Raw genomic sequence first — 20376 nt, 5'->3', positions numbered from 1 at the left:
CCATCGTTAGTTCCAGCCATCAATGATTGATTCGCTGGTCGGTGGAGAGGGCGTGGGATAGTGCCTGGCGCGAGCCTCTAAAGAGCCATATGTATCTAGGAATTCCAGGCCAGTCAACAATGTCACTCACACCCTCCTTACTGACCTGGCCAATGGGTCTGGCCTCCCCAACCAGAAACATCAAACTGTGGCTGCCCAGCAGGAAGTTCAATCCCAGGTACTTGGGTCCTTTTTAAAATTCTGGAAAAGAATTAATGATTGAAAGAATTGATGAACACTTCACAAACTTGGGCTTCTGCTAACTAAACCAGGTCACCTCGTGAGCTGACTCCCCAGCCATGAAACTTTCTCCTTCTGCGTAGAACCAATTCTCCACCTCTAGATGTTGATGGACAACCAGTGTATCCAGGTGTTTGGGATTGCTGGACTCTCGGAGAAGAGGGGTCAGCTCCAATACAGTTTGGCTTTATTTTGCACTGTTGAATCCATTTCCCTGCAAGGCATTCTTTTTATGCAATCGGACCATCTGATTGAAACCCAGGTTGCACTAGTAATGACTCTCTGACTGGGGTTCAGTCAAATGCCTGTCCTGTCCATTTTATGTAAACTCACGCTGGCTAAATTTATACGTGAACTCATTTCTTAAATGATCTGCTGGTGTTCCTTCTGCAAGAATTGAATAAACCAGACATTACTGAGGATGTCCAAATGAAGTTATCACTGATATCAGAAAATCATTTTCTCCCATGAAACTAAGTGGTTTGCGGTTGTGTGGAGGTTCTTTTTTTTTTTTTTTGCTTTGAGAATCTAGGTCAGTAAATGTGATAAGAAATTCTTCGGTGATATATATCAAGCTTGAAACTGAAAATGTTTTATGAAAACAAGTGCCTCATAAGATACTGTCTGTAATGCTTGCCTGTACAGCATTCAACACAATGCAAATGTCTGTAAGGCACCAATTCACACAGAATAAAAAAATAAAATTGTGGCTCTTGTGACACGAGCACAGTGCTTAAGCACAGCCATATACTGTATTTAGCATGCTACTAAATAAAAATATCATGATTTAATACAAATATTTCTGAAAAAAATGAATAAATAAATGTTTAAATTACTTACAGAAAGGATCAGATATGTACAATTACAGAGTGAATTGAGATCTATCCTGATCCTAGAGTTTCAGAAGGGTTCAAGATTGATGTCAGCAAGTAAAAACACAAAGACATTCATTTACACAAAAGTTGCTAATAGCCACATAAAGAAGAACTAGTTCACCCAAAAATTTAAATGTGCTGAAATTGTGCTCATCCTCAGGCCGTTCAAGATGTATATGTTTGTTTCTCCATCAAAACAGGTTTGGGAAAAAATGTAGTATAACATGACTTTCTCACTAGTGGATCCTCTGCAGTGAATGGGTGCCATCAGGACGAGAGTCCTAACAACTGATAAACCGTAAACAAAATGATCAGTTGCCAAGCAAGTAATGTAATGCTACATTTCTACAAATCTTTCTGATTAAGAAACAAACCTCAACTACAAATTTGATTTGTGTGAGGATGAGTACATTTCATTTTTGGGTGAACTATTCCTTTCCTTTTAACAACATTAAACTTTAAATCTCTGTTTTGTGTTTTTATTTCTCCACTAGCTTTTAAGCAGAAACATCTGAGACAAAGTCGATGCCAAAGCCAGCTGAAATTCCCAGCTTTGAAAGAGCATCCACTCAGATTCCTTTGGAGCTTATGGTACTTTTTCAAAACATGCTGCGTATTAGGTTTAGTTTTTTTTGTGTATTGTTTGTGTTTAGACTCTGTGCACTGCATAATTAATTTGAACCCTCCCAGTGAATTAGTTTCGTTTATACAACCACATCGCTTGAGCTTGATTATCTCCTTTCTCATTAGCTATGTTGGTGTATGAATAATGCATTAGGTCAGTCTGTCGAAGTAGATTATCATGTTATCTTTATTTACTCGACACATATCGTATCTCTTGCCTTAGCCCCGGGTTGTTAACATGCTCTCCGTTGGTGATTTTGAAGGAACTAAAAATCAGGTGGCATAAGAAGATATTCTCTGGTTGACTAAAAAAGAAATATTTTATGCAATATTTACAGAATCATAATGAGGCATCATTATGAAGGTTACATAATGCTCATTTAGTACATTTGTTTCCTCGCAAAGAAAAGATATAAGAAATTACAAGAATATCACAGATTCATATTTGAATGTAGTTTTATGATACTTTTATGCCTTTTTTAAAAAACTGAGTCACAATCACGCCTTCTCATCATAGCAATTCCTTCCACATTTACCCTTGATTTCAACTAACTGCGGAAACCAGCTGAGGTTTTGTCAGTAAAATAGCATGATATGCATACTGTAACCTCATTCGTTTACCACTCTTGTGTTTTGAGATGAGTCGATCTCAGTGCTTCACCCAAACTAGAAGCAGAAAGCCTTCCAGACCAGACCTGAAATTCTGCATTTTACATTTTGTAGTCTTACAAATATCATTTGTTTGATTATGTGTGTAACTATTGTTAACAGTATGTCCTTTATATAGTCCACTGTTATACAATTTACTGTAATATAGTTTATAAATGTCCTGGCAAAGTAACTTCTTCCATGCATCACAGGAGTAAAGGATCTCGTAACGTTGTTTTATTCCATAAAAACATATGTAGACATGTTAATCAATCTAAAGTCACAGTAATGTTTGCAATTGCTAAATGTGAAAATTGTCAAGTTTAAAACCTAAATGAGAAGTCAATGAGATTTATTTTACAAATAATTCACGAATAGCCTACAGTAATGTTTTACCGTTTTAGGTACTATGTCTAAGATTTCTCCTTGATCTAATAATGTGCCCCTTTTTTATTACTTTTATATTCATTTTTTTATTGGTTTTTTTTGTATATTAATTTTTCTTGTTATACAATAAATTAAAAGAATTAATGAAACATACTTCATATATATACGTATTGTTCTCAAATGTTTGTTTTATTTCTTTTGTAATCTTTGCTGTTTAATATTGCAATAAAAAAACCCACTTAACAACACTCTTTCATAGAGTATAAAAAAAAGTCTTGTAAATAAATTCTCTTTTCTTTCTTGGGTATATAAATGAGAAAACATTCATAATTAAAGCTTACATTTCCAAGTCGACTTCATCGTGAAAACCTTTAATAGCAAGTAAATGGTTTCAAAACAGAAAGAGTCACTTTTGTTTGTGTATAAAATAACATCACAAATTAACGATAGTTGCATATTTGTCCTCAAGCCGCTGTGGATCAGAACACCACCACTTTGTCTTTTTGGCTTGTGCTTTTCTCACAGGAACAGGGACGTCCTCGTGGTCGGCGCTGATTCTGTTGGACAGTCGGCTGAGGTGATGGAATTAGCTGCCGAAAAGGAGTTTGAGTTAACTTCCATTTCAATTACAGAAGATGTGGTTAGCTTAGGTGCGAGCGACTCACTTGAGTTCTGGTGTTCAGGACAATCTTTCTGAAAGTGCTCCACTGAACCACAAACACGACAGCAACCGCCTGCAAGAACGAAACTCCATGAGTGCTAAAATCCAGATATTTAGTCCTCAAACAAGTAAACCACTGACCTGCAGCATACAGTCCCTTTGGGTTATCAGGACAGGCTTTGGACAGATGTCCATTCTGACCGCCAGATAAAACACTTGGCATACGGGTATTTTTACCTTAAAAAAAAAAAAGTTATTCATTTGATAAGTCGTATCAGGTTTGATTTTTTATTTTTATTTCCCATCAAAACGTCTGATTCAACTCGTACCCATGGCAGGATCCACTTTAGCGCGACATCTCTGGATCTCATGTTCGGTAGAACCACACCGATAACAGATCCCACGACCCATCTCTTCATCGTTATCCGCCTCTGGACAGTCAGCGATACCGTGACCAGGCTTCCGGCAGTTGAAGCAGATCTAGATGCAAAATATGAGAACATAAGCGAGATATTTCATATTTAGACTTGATGATCCAGTAGCTTACTTCTGCTTTTTCAATCCTTTGGTGCTTTTTGGGTTTTTTTTGAGCTGGCACTACATACGGAGCTATGCGTCTATATTGGCTCTAACCATCTCGTACGTTTGGATCTCACAAATCTGAGTTTATAAACTCAATTTCGAGACAGTTTCTGAGTTCTTTCAGAATTATCTCATTATACTTTTCCCCTGGAATTGCACGCTCATATCTCTTGCAATCAATTCTGAAAAAAAATCCAATTTACCAGTACACACACACACACACACACACACATATACATATTAGATAAGTAAAAAATAAAACCATTTTCTCATAATTATGAGTGAGAAAAATGTAAGAGCAGCAAGGAAGAAAACTGAGGAGAAAGAAGCCAAATTTGATCAGTTACAGATTTTATTCCATGGTGGAGAAAAGCTCCCATATTAATCATTTCTACGCATCCCTCCCCTCACCATATTGTTCTTCTTGGTGTTTTGTCTCTTTATCCGTCTGTTCTCTCGTCTCGTGTCTTTCTTCAGTGCAGTTGCCACTTCTTCTCTCAGAGTCTGGTCTTCAGGCGTCTGACCGGTCTGCTTTAAATACTCCAGAAACCCATTCACGTCTTCACTGTCATGTTCTCGTTTCTTCTTTTTTTGGGTTGCGTTTTCTGAGCCGGTCCCTGCTGGATGTGTCGACCGCCGGCACTTGTTCCCGCCTCTCCAGCGTTCCCACTCGCCTTCAGCTGCTTCCACGGCGTGGCGTCTGCTTCTTTGTGTTTATGGACGTTGTTAAACTCCGGGCCACCTCGTCATTTTGAGCTCTCTTAGAACAAAAGAATAAATTCATGGTCAGGTGAATAACATATTTACTATATAAACAATAGTTTGTGTCAATACCAGTCTATATACTAACAGATATTAACAAGTGCAATGGGAATATACCATATTTCTCACAATGAAAGTGCTCTGAAATACCATGTTGAGTATGGCAAACATTCAGCACCAAAGTCTTAACATAAAACATAGCATAGCATATAAAAAGATGATCTTTAAACCGAAATGTATCAGATTTAGATTCAGCACCTAGGTTTTTAAGCAAAGTAGATATAAGATAAAAACTATATAATAATAATGTAAAGAAAGAAATAGCCTATTACACGTCTTTAAACCGACGCTATGTTAATTTGAAATACACTAAACCTGAAATATACTTTATATACATGTATCCCTATACAATTCAGAAATGAAAGTGTATAGGGATACATGTATACGAGAGATATTTTAGATTTAGTGTATAACTCAGATTATGTTTTCCTCAAAAATCAACATTACAAGAATCAAGAATCATTACCAAAATGTTACTTAAAAACATCCGGCTGATTCAATTAACTCATAACTGGCTGGTGGAAATCTATCGCTTGTAATACAATTTGTAACGTTAATTTCACAAACTCACCACAGCAGATTTTCTTCCGCTATCAGCTGTCAACATAACAACTATTCAACAATTCACGCGTGTTTTCTGCGCCCCACCAATAAAACCGTCCGGAACGAAACTACACCACGAGGTTTTGGTTCCTACCGCTGTTGTAAACCCAACGGACTCTCGTTGGATTTCAATAAGTAATTGTCAATCAAGAGCCCCAGATGGCAAATAATTAGCAAGGACGTGTTTGAGAGGAAGGTTTGTTTAAACGTTTTATATAATACCGTACTTCTTTCAAGTTAGCAACTGTTTAAAATGCTGTGGTTCGTTTTACTACTTTCATGGCTTTCTGAAGGTACTCCGATCGCGCAAATCTGTCACACAAAATTAATTAAATTATGAGTTTACGTTCGTGGATATAGAATACGCATTAAAATAAAGCTGTTTTTGTGCTGTACACTGATGGAAAAGTGCTGGGGTTTAATTGTTTAGTTTAGTTTTTGTTATTGAAGAGACTAAATGGCATGATGTCTTTTTTCCACAGTGCATATTAACTCAGTGAAGAGTGCACCACCTCCCTTGGTAAAGACAAGTGAAACGCAGCTTGGTAAGACTATCTATACAACAGCATGACCCCTCAGAGCCTTTAGGTCTGATTTAATGTCTTTTATCAATGTCTTCAACAGATTTTGAGGCAGACTACGCTGTACAGGAGGGGATATCTTACTGCAAGTAAACCCAAATATTGTTTTATGGTCATGATTAAGACTAGCTAGTTGTCATTTAAGGCATTTACTATATACAACTGATTTCCTTCCCTCCATGCATCTTTTTTCTTTCTTTTTTTTTTTAAGGCCGTTTTACATCAATAATACGATTTCTTTCAGAACACTCGATTCTAAAATAAGCTGTTTTTTTTATTACACTATCTGTTTGTCTCTGTAAATTTGCAATTTGCAATTACAATATCGTCTTTAAAGACAGCTTAGTTTTCTCTCCTTAGCTAAACCAAAATATCTACCTAAATGGAGAGAATTCACCTAAAAGCGAAAAGTTCTTCCCAATCCGTAGGAGTTATTTATTTATTTTTTTTCAGTTTGAGCACAAAAGCGGATATTTTGAAGAATGTTGGTAACACTGACAGTGACTACCGATTCCAATAATATGGAGAAGGAAGAAAAACATGTGGCTAAATGATTACATAATTATCTTTTTTGGATGAACTATCCCTTTAAGTAGAGCTTGCATCAATATTATACTGTGTTATATTCTATTGTGTATATAAGGAAAAATGAAACCAGTGCTTATTTAAAACGGTATAGTGTCTCATTTGCATATTTAAGCAACATTTCAGAATGCTTGTAATACAAAAATAGTTGCCTCTGTTTCTTTAGACTGGCAGGAACGCAGGGGGTCAGCTCTGGCCTGAGGTGGATGGAAGTTTGTCGGTGCCGTATGAAATCGATTTGACTCTTAGTGAGTTTTTCTGCGTGTCTGGTGGTGTTTTCTGCAGATATAAAACCTTCAGTGTGGTGTAGTTACAATTATTAATGATTAGATCTGTATGTTGCGTGTTTAAGCAATATCAGAGAAGTAATGTTTGTTTCCGTGTGTGGTTGCGGACTTCAGAGGGCAGGACTAAAGACATTCTTGATGCCTTCGATATGATTTCTGAGAAGACTTGTGTAAAATTCCATCGGCATGCTAAAGAAACCGACTATTTGCGCTTTGAGGAAGGAAGTGGGTGAGTCGCCAATGTCTTTTGTTAGGACACTTTTCTGGAATGCTTCAGACTCTCTTTTCTACTTGGTGTTTAATCTGGGGCGACGTTCTCAAAGGTGTGCGTCTTACGTTGGATGTATCGGGGGCGAGCAGTCTGTTATGGTCGGCCCGAAATGTAATGTCGGGAACATCTGCCACGAGATCATTCATTCCCTCGGCTTTCATCACGAGCATACCCGATTCGATCGTGATGATCACGTCATTATACTTGATGAAAACATCATCTCCGGTAAAGTGTGCATTCAGCATTTCGGTGCAATTTACGCATTTCTATTGGAAATCCTGCTTTAATTTGCAGTAGTTTTAGCGTACATCATTTCAGTTTCGTCTGGGTTCCTAATGTGGCACTTTTTGTATAAATAAAATGAGTTTAAGTTTCTTTAACCCTGTTTAGCCTGACACGTGAAGTACTGTGATAGTCAGAAACATGCCTAGTTTTGTTGTAGGCCATGAAATACGGTGAAGAATAAAGTGCGACTGGTTTTCCATTCTTTTTTCGTGCTAATAATTTGGCCTTAACGTATTCTGTTTTTGTTTCGCAGGAAAGAGGACAATTTTATGAAGAGAAAGGAACACCCTCGGTATAAAGTATGGCGCAGAATCAATCATGCATTACGGAAGGTAAGAGTTTCAGTCGAAATGTATCCCTCGCGCTGTCTGGGTGCGTGATGTGCTTTTGGTTGGCCGTGCACTTTATTATTTTCATCGGCAAATTCTGTTTATCAGCAAATATTTCTCTCGCAATGGAAAACACACGATGGACCCCATAGAGAGCGGTGTAACAATCGGTCAGAGGACTCACTTGTCTCACCTGGATGTGCAAAGGATCAGGGCGCTGTACCGCTGCATGTAAGTCATAGTGTGCACTCATCATCATATTATAGTATATGCAAAATCATCATATTTTTTGATACCACAAAAATATTATAGTATATATAATATACAAACATATATTTTGATACAAACACAAAAATCTCAAAAGATGATATATATTATCCGTTTCTCTTTAATTTCAGATTGAGAACAAGCTGTTGCTCAATCCGTTTTCTTTAATTTCAGATAAGGAACAAGCTAAATCTTGAATGGTCACTTGGAATCTAGGAGGACAAATAAAGGTTTCAAAATTCTAATACGTTGTCCCCTATTTTTTTTTTTTTTTTATTGTTATGCCCGTTTTGTCCAGTAGGTGGTAGTCACTGCGCGTTTTTAGGTGGATGATGTGAATCGAGTCTGTTGTTTTTATAAAAAAAAAAAAAAAAAAAAAAGAACAGGTATGAGGCACAAATGTACATGCAGTAGAATCTCATCAAGTCTTTTTCCTTTGGGTTCTTAAGTGAATATTATTTATTATTTTTTTCCCCAGCATGTTTATCACAATCCGTTTTCCTTGTTTGGAGATCTGAATTTATTTCAGTCCGTCTGATGTTTTTTTTTGTATTTTACAAAAGCAATCTGAATATGTCTAGTGATTCTAGTATATAGTATGCTTCTTTAACTTTTTTTAATCGTGGCCTTTTAAATAATAGTATGGGTGTAAGATTTAGTTTCATTCGCTAGACCTCTTTTGCGTTTACAAAATGAGGAACCTTTAAATAATATGCAAGTAACTTTTAAATTTATCAAAATAAACTAAAGCCAGGGCAATGGTGTTGCACAAATAAATAGCTAGTACAAATCCTTTAATATATGAATATATTTCACGCATTTTGCATTCTGCTCCTTTTTTTTTTTTTCCTCCTCTCCAATTGCTTCAAATCGCTGCGTTTCTTTTTAGACGCGGTTTCCGTTTGGGCCGTTAACAACTGTACATTAAAAAAGGTTTGTAAAAGAAACGGCTGGCGGGTGACGCTCTGACGTGACGCCACGAGAAGAGGGCGTGACGTCATGGCGGGAGACACGGCGAGGCGCGCGCAGTGAAACTCGAATCACTTCACTCCGGTGACTGATGCGCAAACTTCTAGAAAAGAGATGTTCTGAGAATAAGTGAATGGAGAGACAGAATGACTTAAGTGTTGGAATTATCGGTTTCGTTTTATTCCGTTGACGCCGAAGAAGTTTTTTTGTAAAATACTGAAAGCAATCATTATTCTTAAAGTCTAACCCTAACTGGAGCGTTCTTTCTTGGATTTTTTTTTTCTTTCTCTAACATGGACCTGTTCGTGCTAAGATTGTTTGCTTCACAGCGTTTGGTATTTGAGGAAATGTAGTTTTGTCTGGGCTGGTGCGCGTGTTTGGAGACGGTGAAGTTTTTTTAATTTATTTTTTATTATTATTATTATTTTTTTTTACTCGGACACGATTTTATTCTGCAACTGTATGTTTCTCTCTCTAAAAACGTAGTGTATTGTTTATATGCGTCCGTGCATCTTCATGCGCGTGTTTGTTCCGGTGCCGCAAGTGCGCGCTGGCTTTTTTAATATCAAGATTGAAGCACACACATTATTAAATAGTCTTTTGTATAATTTGGGTAAGTTATCATAGTATCTAAAACATGCATACTAATGATAGTAGATAGTAATGCTGTGGAAAATTAATACCACAGCTTTTTTATTAAGAGCCTGGTTTTGTAGTTACGCGTTTTGCTTGAAGATTGATTTTAAATAATTTACTTGAGAAATAGACGGACTGCTATTTTTTTTTCTTCTTGAAGTTTGGCTAAGAAAACGCCTAAAGGATGTCGTTCTTGGATGTAAAGAGTCATTGTAGTAATTTCACTTTCGGTGATTTTCTAAAAGAAAGAATGTCTTTGGAAGGATTACGCTAGGATTTAATTCTAGATCAAAACTTCTTTGCACTTCGGTCTAGCTTGGAACTTCAGTATGACCGTAATACAGCCTCCAGATGTGGCGTGTAGGTTGGGAGCAGGAAAAAATCTTAGTTCTGAGGTTAAAGCCTGCAGTTCCAATGTTTCTTATTCCCCTGAAGCCACGGCTGTGTTTGCCACCGCAATGACGATCATCATGCTCTTCACCATCTTCGGTAACATCTTAGTAATCATCGCCGTCCTGACATGCCGCTCTTTACGAGGACCTCAGAACCTTTTTTTGGTGTCCTTGGCTGCAGCAGACATCCTGGTGCCACATTAATCATCCCCTTCTCTTTGGCTAATGAGTTGATGGGTTACTGGTACTTTGAGTCATTTTGGTGTGAGATCATCTTAGCACTGGATGTGCTCTTCTGCACATCTTCTATCATCCACCTGTGTGCCATCAGCCTGGACCGCTACCTGTCCATCTCCCGGCCGGTGCAGTACGCGCGACCCAACGCACCCCTCGCAAGATCAAGGGGCCATACTGGTGGTGTGGCTCATCTCTGCTGTCATCTCTTTTCCTCCGCTCGTCTCCATGAACAAAACCCCTCTGGCCAAGGATGGGGTGGCCCACAGTGCAAACTCAACGAGGGCGTCTGGTACATCCTGTACTCCTCCATCGGGTCGTTCTTCGCCCGTGCCTCATCATGATCCTGGTGTACGTTCGCATCTATCAGATTGCCAAGAAGCACACTAGATGTCCTCCCGGAGAGCCGAGGAAAGACACTGCAGGTGGTGTTCCTCCAGGGCGAGAGCTGCAGAACGGGAGAAACCAGGGCGGTGTTGACCCTGCGAATGTCTTCACTCCGGATCCATCCAGATCTGACGCCGTAAACCAGCCTCAACCACCAGAAAGTCGGCAGCAGATGAAGCGCTCGAGGAGGTGCAAGGACAACGAGGACAGTTCAAGCTCAGGCTCTGACGTCGAGGTAGTTGAGGGACATAAAGCCAACGGGACGACCTCCAACGCAAGGGCGCTGGATCCCGGACACCAGACATCCTCAACATCCAAAACGTACCAAAATGTCCTCGTAACATCAAAGGGCAGCCAGCTGGCCTCTTCCAACATGAAACCAGCAGGAACTCCAAACACCAGGAGGAAAGCCATGATCGTCCGTGAGAAGCGGTTCACGTTTGTCCTGGCGGTTGTTATCGGGGTTTTTGTCGTCTGCTGGTTCCCGTTCTTCTTCAGCTACAGCTTGCAGGCCATTTGTCCAGAGGCTTGTAAACTACCAGAGCCACTTTTCAAGTTCTTCTTCTGGATCGGTTACTGCAACAGTGCCCTGAACCCGCTCATCTACACCATCTTTAACAGAGACTTCCGTAAAGCCTTCAAAAAGATTCTGTGTAAAAGGTGTAAGGACTGTTCTTTTTGAAAGCAAATGTCTCCCTCTAATCTATATTTCACCTATATTTTTTGCCACAAGACACAATTTCGTGACCCAAAGGCCTTTTGGTCCAGATTGTACCATTTTATTGACTGAGAACAAGAATGCACAAGAAAAGGAACATGCAATGTTGGAACTTTTTTTCAGTATTTTTATACATGTTAAAAGATGTTTTCCTTGCCAAAGAAACTAGCCATTTGTTTGTTCTTTTGCATGTTTAAGATTGTCTTTGAGTCCTTTATAAATGTTTTTGCATGGCAGGGATTTGGAAAGAGCATGTTCAGTTGTTTTATTTTTGTCCTTTTATGACAAAATAATAAATTTTAAAATAATGACAGAAAGCAAAAAAAAAAATGCAAGATCATTAGGATACTGAAGAAAATCTCTTATTTTGAGGGTGAAAAATGACCTGGCCGTGTTTTTGACTGGAATTTGAAAATGGTTTGGATAAATGCGTATCTGAGAATCGCACAATGGTTTCCTCTGTATCCAGACTCTTCAATAACTGTTGTTTACTATTCTCTTGAGCGTTTGAACTGAGTGGATGTATCTGCACACATTCCATTCATTTTTGCGTTTCATCAGCTGAGGTGCCACATCAAGCATGAGGAACTCTCATAAGATTGCGCCGGTGTCTCTCCAGAGACGCTCTGGCCTCCAGGATGTTGTTTGTGAGCTCTCCAGTGCGCATTCAAAGACAATGCGGCTCTTTCTCAGAGACACCTCTGGCTCCGCCGCATTGTGAGATCACAAAACTGGATATGAGAAGATTTCAAAGAGAGCTTCACCTCTCTGGGAAAGTACCAGAGCTCTTTATGCCAAGAGAGGCTTCGCTCTCTGGGGTGAGAGGAGAAAAAAAGCAAATGCGTTACTGTATGGTTTTAGCTAGCTTTCAAAATCAAATCCAAACACCCTCTGTTAAGATTAAATGCATGGTTTTGACTGACGTTTTCGGATTTTAACAAATGAATAACATGGTTTTCTGGGATAAGAGTGTGCTTGGTCTGTTATCGCTTCATTTGATGGGTTCTGATTGAAAGAAATGTCGTGTCTGTAGACTGATGTTTAGGGTTATCAGAACCTCTTCCAGTGTTTTTTTTTTTTTTTTTTTGTTCACGTCTGAAGAAGAGAGACTTATGTAAATGAATTGCGCACTTATTAATGTCTCTTGATAAGACTTTTTTATTATTTGCTGTCATAAAAGGTTTGTGCACTTTAATTTAGCTTCTGAATGATATTGGCGATTGTGTGCAGATAAGCGAATCTAGGCATGTACCAGCATGTCTTTTGACAACTGCTGCTCTAAATAAGGTTTCATGAAGCGTCCTGCTGAAATGAGCTGTTGTTGTAAAGCAAATACATTGTGAAAATAAATGTACATTTGCATCACCTGCCACTTTATGGAGTAATTTTCGGCAGCTAGTCATTAATGATTGTTTTCAGATATTCCTGACATAAACGTTTTGCCGTCTGTGTATTATGGTAGCCAGTGATGTTCGTTAACAAACCTCAGTTTTATGTTCGACTTGATGGTATGATGGTGTTGTTTTCCATTAGATTTGCTGGAATCATCATCAGTCACAGGCTGGAGCACCTTTATATATTTTTGCTGTGATTTAATGTTGCTCACAAACAGATTTTTTTTTTGTAAATAATTTTTATATATATATATATATATATATATATATATATATATATATATATATATTTATATATTTTATATTTTATATATTTATATTATTTTTTTCAGTTCATAGAGCCAATAGATTTTAATAGAAATACGTTCAAATACTTATTTTTCATTTATTCATTTACTTAATATAAAATATTTTAAAAAAGTAATTCATTATAATTGTACATAAAAAAATTTCCTTGATTTAAAATTTTTTCTTTCTTTCTTGCTGGTCTTACAAAGGCATTGTAGTCTCTGCAACCATATTTCTATAAGTTGTTTGCTTTTTTGATTGCAGCTCTGAGCAAAATTTTAGCTAAAAGATAAGCACACTGCCGATCTGTGGTTGTCAGCGCAACGTTGAAATACCTTCATGCAGTTTATTGATACTCTTGCAAACCTGAAGTCATCTGAGGACCAAACACACACCCATCTGTATCTCCGCGACACTTTGAATCCCTTCATTGCATCTGTGGCTAAATCTGCTGTTCGCAGATGTTCATATTTTCATCCATCCAGGCGCATGTTAATTTTGTGAAACGATGCTTCTCTCTGCAATCTCAAGTGTCCCTTCTTCTTTTTGAAGCGGTAGAAGCAGATGCTGCCAAACGGGCCGAGGTGGGACTTCAGAAGCAAAGATGTTGATTATGACAACTGCTGTATTCGCTTTTATAATGACAATAACAAACGCTTATGAGCAAATCAGTTTATACCTTTTCTTGCATGAGTGCATATGCCAAATTTGACATTAGAGGTTCAAATTAAATTAGACCATCGAAAGTGTCTCACTCACTAATCAACACTCATTGCACTTTTGGGACACCGTAGAATTATGCCATCCCTTATATATATATATTTGTATTTCTGCTTAAAACAATAGGTTTGATTAGTGCAAATATTCTACAATTTTAAAAACTATTTTTAAAGCCTATGCACATTTCTTAGTCATATAAATGATCAACGCTCTGCTGAAAAATGTGTCGTACCCAATTTAGCAAGTAGAAGCAGTCTCTCCATTGAGCTGTGTTTTTGCCGTGAAGTCTCCTTGTGCTCGTTATTTTTATGGCGTAAACGATATAGAATGAACGCTTACCAGACAGAAACAGCTTATGTTTTCTTTCAGTACTTTCCTTATTATATAAGAAATATATTAAAAGCTGAATACCTAAATGTGACGAGCCTGTCGTTAAATAAAGCCCACAAAAACACTTTTTTTATATGTCAGACTTTTGATAAACATTGCACTTTTCCCCCCCTCTTACTTGTCATCTTTTTCAATGTCTTATCACTTGAGATAGCTTGGAAGCATCTCGCTGCGAGTTAATTAGGGAGCTGTGCTGAGTGAATACTCTCTGCAATCACTCTCTCATAGTCGCTGTTCACAGACTGGATCAGAGCCGCTGAATGGAGCTTTAGTGTGAAGACACCATTAAGAGACGTTCTTTAAAGCGTCTGAATATCTGGACACGCTCCGGTATGTTCAGTCAGAGGTCTGTCCCGTCTGTTTATGTAAACAGGTTGGGTTCATTTTTTTACATGAATCATTAGTTAAAGAGCTGCTGGTGTTTGGGGGATAAACCAGAACAGGATGTTCAAATGACAGTGAATAGCTTCTCTTTTTTTTTTTTTGTGAAACTGATGTGTTTGAGGTTGGGCGGAGGTTGTTTTTCTGCTTTGAGAGGCTAGTTTGGAGAATGTGATAAGAGTTGCTTCAGTGATGTATATCAGTGAAACTGTTTCATAATGATGCAAAGTGTCCCTGTGAAGATAATGCGAGTGTTGATGGTATTTACCTGCGCACACCACAGTGATGCTAATGACTGTATGGGTGCAGTGTTATGCTCAACCGCGCCGGTCAAAAACGTCTGTCTAGTGCATTTAGGCCTACATAGAAAACAATGGAAGAGTAGCACAGTGGAATGGAAAAATGCATTGCGTGGGATACCATATGAAAATATTTTAGCATTTACTAGGTGTACCCTGCTGGAAAAAAAAAGCTGGTTGGCTGGTTTTAGCTGGTCAACCAGCCTGGTCTTAGCTAAGCTAAGTTTAACTAAGTCTAAGCTGGTCAGCAGGCTGCTTTTTGCCACTTCCTGGCTTGCTATGCTGGAAGGCCAGCTTATATATATATATATATATATATATATATATATATATATATACACACACACAAACTTTATCTAAATGGGGACATTGCATAGACTTTGATTGTTTTAGATACAGCTAAATACTCTCTCACTATAATATTTATCTATATAATGTCACCATTTCGATATGTCTGTGTATATACACACTAATCAACATTTTGAAGTGGATTAAAACTGTTCATAAGTTAGCCTAAAACGTAAAAAAATAATGTGTTCTTCTATTAGGACAACTTCAATCTTGTATTTTTTGATCCACTACAAATGTTTACTACTAGGTATGCACTCACTCACACACACACACACACACACACACACACATCAAAAGAATCCTTTACTGATTTCAAATTAAATGAAAAAAAAATTAATAAAATGCTTAATGTGCACCTAGTGAAATAATTTGTGCTTAATAAAATAATTACATTACACATTTTTACACATTTTAGGTAATATACTCAGACTACTCTCTGATTATGTTTAGATTACTTTTATTATAAGGGTTAACTCATTTATTAAACTGATTTATGTAGATTATGTAGATTATATATACATTGTTATAAAAATGCAAAGTTAATTTGTTGTAATTAACAACATGAATACTTCCCAAACTGAGAGGTTAGTAAATTAACTGCAGGGGCTTATTAAGTTTGATGAAAAGCAAATAATGAATGAAATCATTCAAATGTAAAATAAATCATTCTAACGCATACTAAAAAGGCATGTCATGTGACCATTAACCGACACATAACCGTGAACATGCAAATGTGATGCTTAGTTAAAGGTTTAAGCTGCCAGAAAAAAATCAACAAGACAGGCGGGTGCAGAGTTAACAACTGATACACACACACACACACACACACAAAAATAATGTCATTGATTCCTATTGAATTGGTCTCATGCTGTTGAGTGTACATGGATAGATATCTGTACAGCACAGTACAATTAGAGGGTGAGGCTAAAGTTTAATACACAGAGTTCAAGCTTTGTTTAAATAATAACAGTGATGCTAACCTTTGCAGTCAAAACTAATAAATGATACTGATTGGCAGTGCCCACGCAAGCTATTACTGCCAGTAAAAAACTTGGACCAGAGTGTTTCTTCTGACACACGATCTGCATAAGTCACCTCAGCGAAAGAATGAGATAAACCCGGTGTAACTCAGCCGCAATGCTACTGTTTTTTGCGCGTGCATTAGATGATTGCAGCAGCCAGTTGTTTGATGAGTCAGTCATCCCACACTAGTTCTGTTCACATCGCTGAACGACGTCCATTAGAAAGAAAACACTATTAATCAAATGCAGAGGTTGCTTATTTGAACATAATGTACCTTTTAACAGCTGTTATACAACAATTCCTCATCTCGAAGGCCTCGGTGAAATAAACAACAACACAAGACTGCTTCAAATCAATCTTGGCACTCCGCACTTTGATGAGACGGCATTAATGCTTAAAGTTTAAAAATGTTACATACGATAGCTTTTCTTTTCTTTTTGCTCAGAGCTTGCTTTTTTGAGACAACAGAGTTTTTCTGATGTTTCTGCAGTAAATCATTCTGCTGTAATTTGTCTTAAACGATACAATACAAGCATAACGTTAAGTAAATCTCACCAGATGCTCAGCTGTTTTAAACGAGTTAAATGTAATTTTAGGAAAATATAAATAAGAACGAGGCCGCAGTCGTGTTCGATTTTATTTTAGCATTAACAGGGTAAAGCACTTTAATATGCGCAATTATGCAATTGTTCAGTGCAATTATACTTTTAAGAAACCCCCGATGTTCTCGGTGTTTGCATACTCATGAATAAAAGCCTTTAATCTTTGTGGAGTCATTAAAGTGAGTTAAATGAATTTAAAACACTGTGGTGTGTTTGATCAGTTCTGGCATGTTTCAGCATCCTAAATATTATTCACCCATAGAGATACTGCTGTCTGTTGAATGAGGGTTAGAGAGGTTAACATGAATTCAAATTAATTCTGTTTAATAATAACCTTTTCGGGCATTGTGTTAGATGATCCATTACGGCCTACTGGAAAGTAATAGCAAGATTGAGTTCAAATGTTTAAAAGAACCACTCAAGGAAACAGATTTAAACTATGCTCAAGATGCACATCTTTGTTGTTCCCATTGAATTCTCTTGAAACAAATAATCTGAAGGTAAAAGAGATAGTTCACCCAAAAATGAAATATAGCTGAAAATGTGCTCACCCTCAGGTCTTTTGATTCTTCAAATAATTCGGAAAATTTAAAATTTCGTTAGTTGCTCCCAAAAATGAAATATAGCTGTGAATGGGTGCCGTCAGAGTGAGGTCTTTTGATTAAAACATTCTAGAATCTAGAAGTAACAAGTAGAAAAATAGCATTACAAACAGTTTTTCACCTCACTGGATATTAATTGATGGACTCTGCAGTGATGTTTGCATCTGTTGTTTGGACTCTCATTCTGATGGCACCCATTCACTGCAGAGGACATTGGATGATATTAGAGTGAGTACATTTACAATTTTTTGGTGAACTATTCAAATCTAAATTGTTTTGTGTTTTTATTTCTCCACTAGCTTTTAAGCAGAAACATCTGAGACAAAGTCGATGCTTAAAGCCAGCTGAAAATCCCAGCTTTGAAAGAGCATCCACTCAGATTCCTTTGGAGCTCATGGTACTTTTTCAAAACATGTTGCGTATTATGTTTAGTTTTTTTGTGTATTGTTTGTGTTTTTGTTTAGACTCTGTGCACTGCATAATTAATTTGAACCCCTCCCCCAGTGAATTAGTTTCGTTTATACAACTGATCGCTTGAGCTTGATTATCTCCTTTCTCATTAGCTATGTTGGTGTATGAATAATGCATTAGGTCAGTCTGTCGAAGTAGATTATCATGTTATCTTTATTTACTTGACGCATATCGTGTCTCTTGCTTTAGCCCCGGGTTGTTAACATGCTCCGTTGGTGATTTTTGAAGGAACTAAAAATCAGGTGGCAGAAGACAGACAAAAGAAAACAAGATGTTATTCTCTGGTTGACTAAAAAAAAGAAATATTTTATGCAATTTTTGCTCTTACAGAATCATAATGAGGCATCGTTATGAAGGTTACATAAGGCTCATTTAGTACATTTGTTTCCTCGCCAGAAAAGATACAGATCATCTTTATAGCGACAAAAACGCAAATTCCTATTTATGTATAATTTTATGATGCTTTCATGTGTTTTTGCAACTTGAAAGCCATTTTTTACAAGATTAAAGTAAACTTTGTGTGAATTACTTGTGCATTGTTGTGTTGTTCTTATAGTTGGCTTATAGCTTTTTCCCTCCTTTTTCCTCCTTTTAAGTAGCTGTACAGTGGTACAGGTGCTCAAATCAAGAAAACACATGCAAATGGAAAAAGCACCAGCAAATGAAGAAAACGTCTTCATCAGTTTGACAGCACATGATGCAAATACTCATAACACAACCAAATACAGAGACAGAGACGGAGCCGCAAGTAGCATAGACCACGACAGAACCCTTAAGAAAATCAACCATGGTTTCGCTACAAATAAAACATGGTTGTTGTCTCTTTGTTGTAAATCTGTGGTTATACAAATGTTAGTACAACTGGTATTAAATACGGCAAAAAAAATAACATGGTGAAACTATGGTTAGTGTAGCAAAACCATGATTCATTTGTGTTTATAGTTTAACTAGTAACCATGTTTTTTATGGAAACTACGGTTCGTTGTTGTAAGGGAAGTTAATATCCCAAAAGCCAAGGAAACAGGATGCTAAAATAAACTACAATTTCACCTTTTAGAGCAAACATCGATAAGCGTGTCCCAGTCGTGCTCATCACTTGTAGAAACTTAAACGTTTCAGATGTGGTCTGTGCTTTTTTTGTAGCACGTTTCTGTATTTTGTAGCATTTTTTGCACTTGCGACGCGTGTGCTGTTAATCTCAATGTTTTTTCATTTGCAGCATAGTGAGCTCTTTCGGTCACCGTAACGTTAGGACAAAAGCGTTGTGAATAAATGTAATGGTCAAAACGTATTTCTACACACTGGTCTATGATTTAGAGGCCAAGTCCTTGCACGTTCGCCCTTGTGTGGTCTAGACACACTCTGAGCGAGCAAACCAGAAAAATCATTAAAATGCATACTGTAACCTTATTCATTTAGCGTGCATGTGTCTTTGCTGCTTAACATACGATGAGCCGAGACAAGTGAACACGACAATTCACCCAAACTAGATTATGTGTAAGCAGAGAGACGTGAACCTCCAAGCCCAGAAAGTTTCCAGACCAGACCGGGAAACCTGATTTCTGCTTCTTACATCTTGCACAAATGTAATTTGTTGGTGTGTGTGTGTTTGCCCCCAGACGTTAGCTAAATATGACATGTTTTTATTCTACAAATAGGCTTTCCTTATAGTTATTCAGTGGCAGTTACAGTTAACTTTATATATAAAAACCATAAAAGATTTTAAGGCCCAGTATGTACGTTTTTTGTAATAAAATATCCAAAAAACTTTCCATATTCCACGCAGTTGCGTACTTGTGCCTTTAAAGCCAAATAAATGTGATTTTGTTTTTTTTTTAAATAATCTTTATTCTCACAATTTTCAGTTGTTTAGGTAGAGTTGACCTTTGACCTTTCTTTTAGTAGCTTTTGCAAATACTAAACCTCACTGTTATTATGCTGGGAACTACGGTTTAAATGAAAACTGATCGTTTTTTTCCAAAAGCAACCAGCAAATTTGTGCTGAAGCAAATATTTCTAGAGCGATACGAGAGCACTAGAGTATTTGAAGTTTTGTGTTCTGGCATCACGACACAAAGCTTCGTACATTTGTCTTCGTTTGCATTCATTATGCTTCTGAGTGCGTAGGAAATGGATGTGAGTTTTTCCCTCTGGTGTAATAAAAAACGCGTAGGCTGTAATCATCACAAATGACCCTCCGATATCCAGACAGCACAGTGATCGGAATGCTTTTTTACTTCATGCCGAACTTCCTTTTAGTGTATGAAAATATTTGTTTCCGCTCACGGACGCTTTTGTGAAGGCAAATCATAGTTTTTAAAAGTCGCGGAATGTGTGATTCGGCAAAAATAGAAAATTATATGCCTTCGGGATTGTTTTTAATACGGAGAAGTTTGAAGCCGCGCGGGGTTTGAACCGCGACGAACAATCAGT

At 37.4% G+C, this 20376-nt stretch overlaps 1 long non-coding RNA gene and 2 pseudogenes across 2 annotated transcripts; 2 read left to right on the top strand and 1 right to left on the bottom strand.

Moving 5' to 3' along the window:
* Positions 1-3246: 3246 nt before the first annotated feature.
* Positions 3247-4793, bottom strand: LOC122352474 (annotated as a pseudogene).
* Positions 4794-6133: 1340 nt separating this feature from the next.
* LOC122353043 lies at positions 6134-7430 on the top strand. Of its 2 annotated transcripts, none has more exons than XR_006251950.1 (4): positions 6134-6151; positions 6814-6895; positions 7049-7163; positions 7258-7430. It is a non-coding gene; the product is annotated as an uncharacterized LOC122353043 (long non-coding RNA). The 2 variants fall into 2 exon arrangements; XR_006251951.1 differs by having other exon boundaries at positions 6796-6895.
* Positions 7431-9988: 2558 nt separating this feature from the next.
* Positions 9989-11386, top strand: LOC122352999 (annotated as a pseudogene).
* Positions 11387-20376: the final 8990 nt, after the last annotated feature.

Source organism: Puntigrus tetrazona, chromosome 10 (assembly GCF_018831695.1).
Source record: "Puntigrus tetrazona isolate hp1 chromosome 10, ASM1883169v1, whole genome shotgun sequence".
Classification (NCBI taxonomy): Eukaryota; Metazoa; Chordata; class Actinopteri; order Cypriniformes; family Cyprinidae; genus Puntigrus; species Puntigrus tetrazona.
The sequence above is the reverse complement of the archived record's forward strand: the minus strand, read 5'-3'. Positions and strand labels throughout refer to the sequence as shown.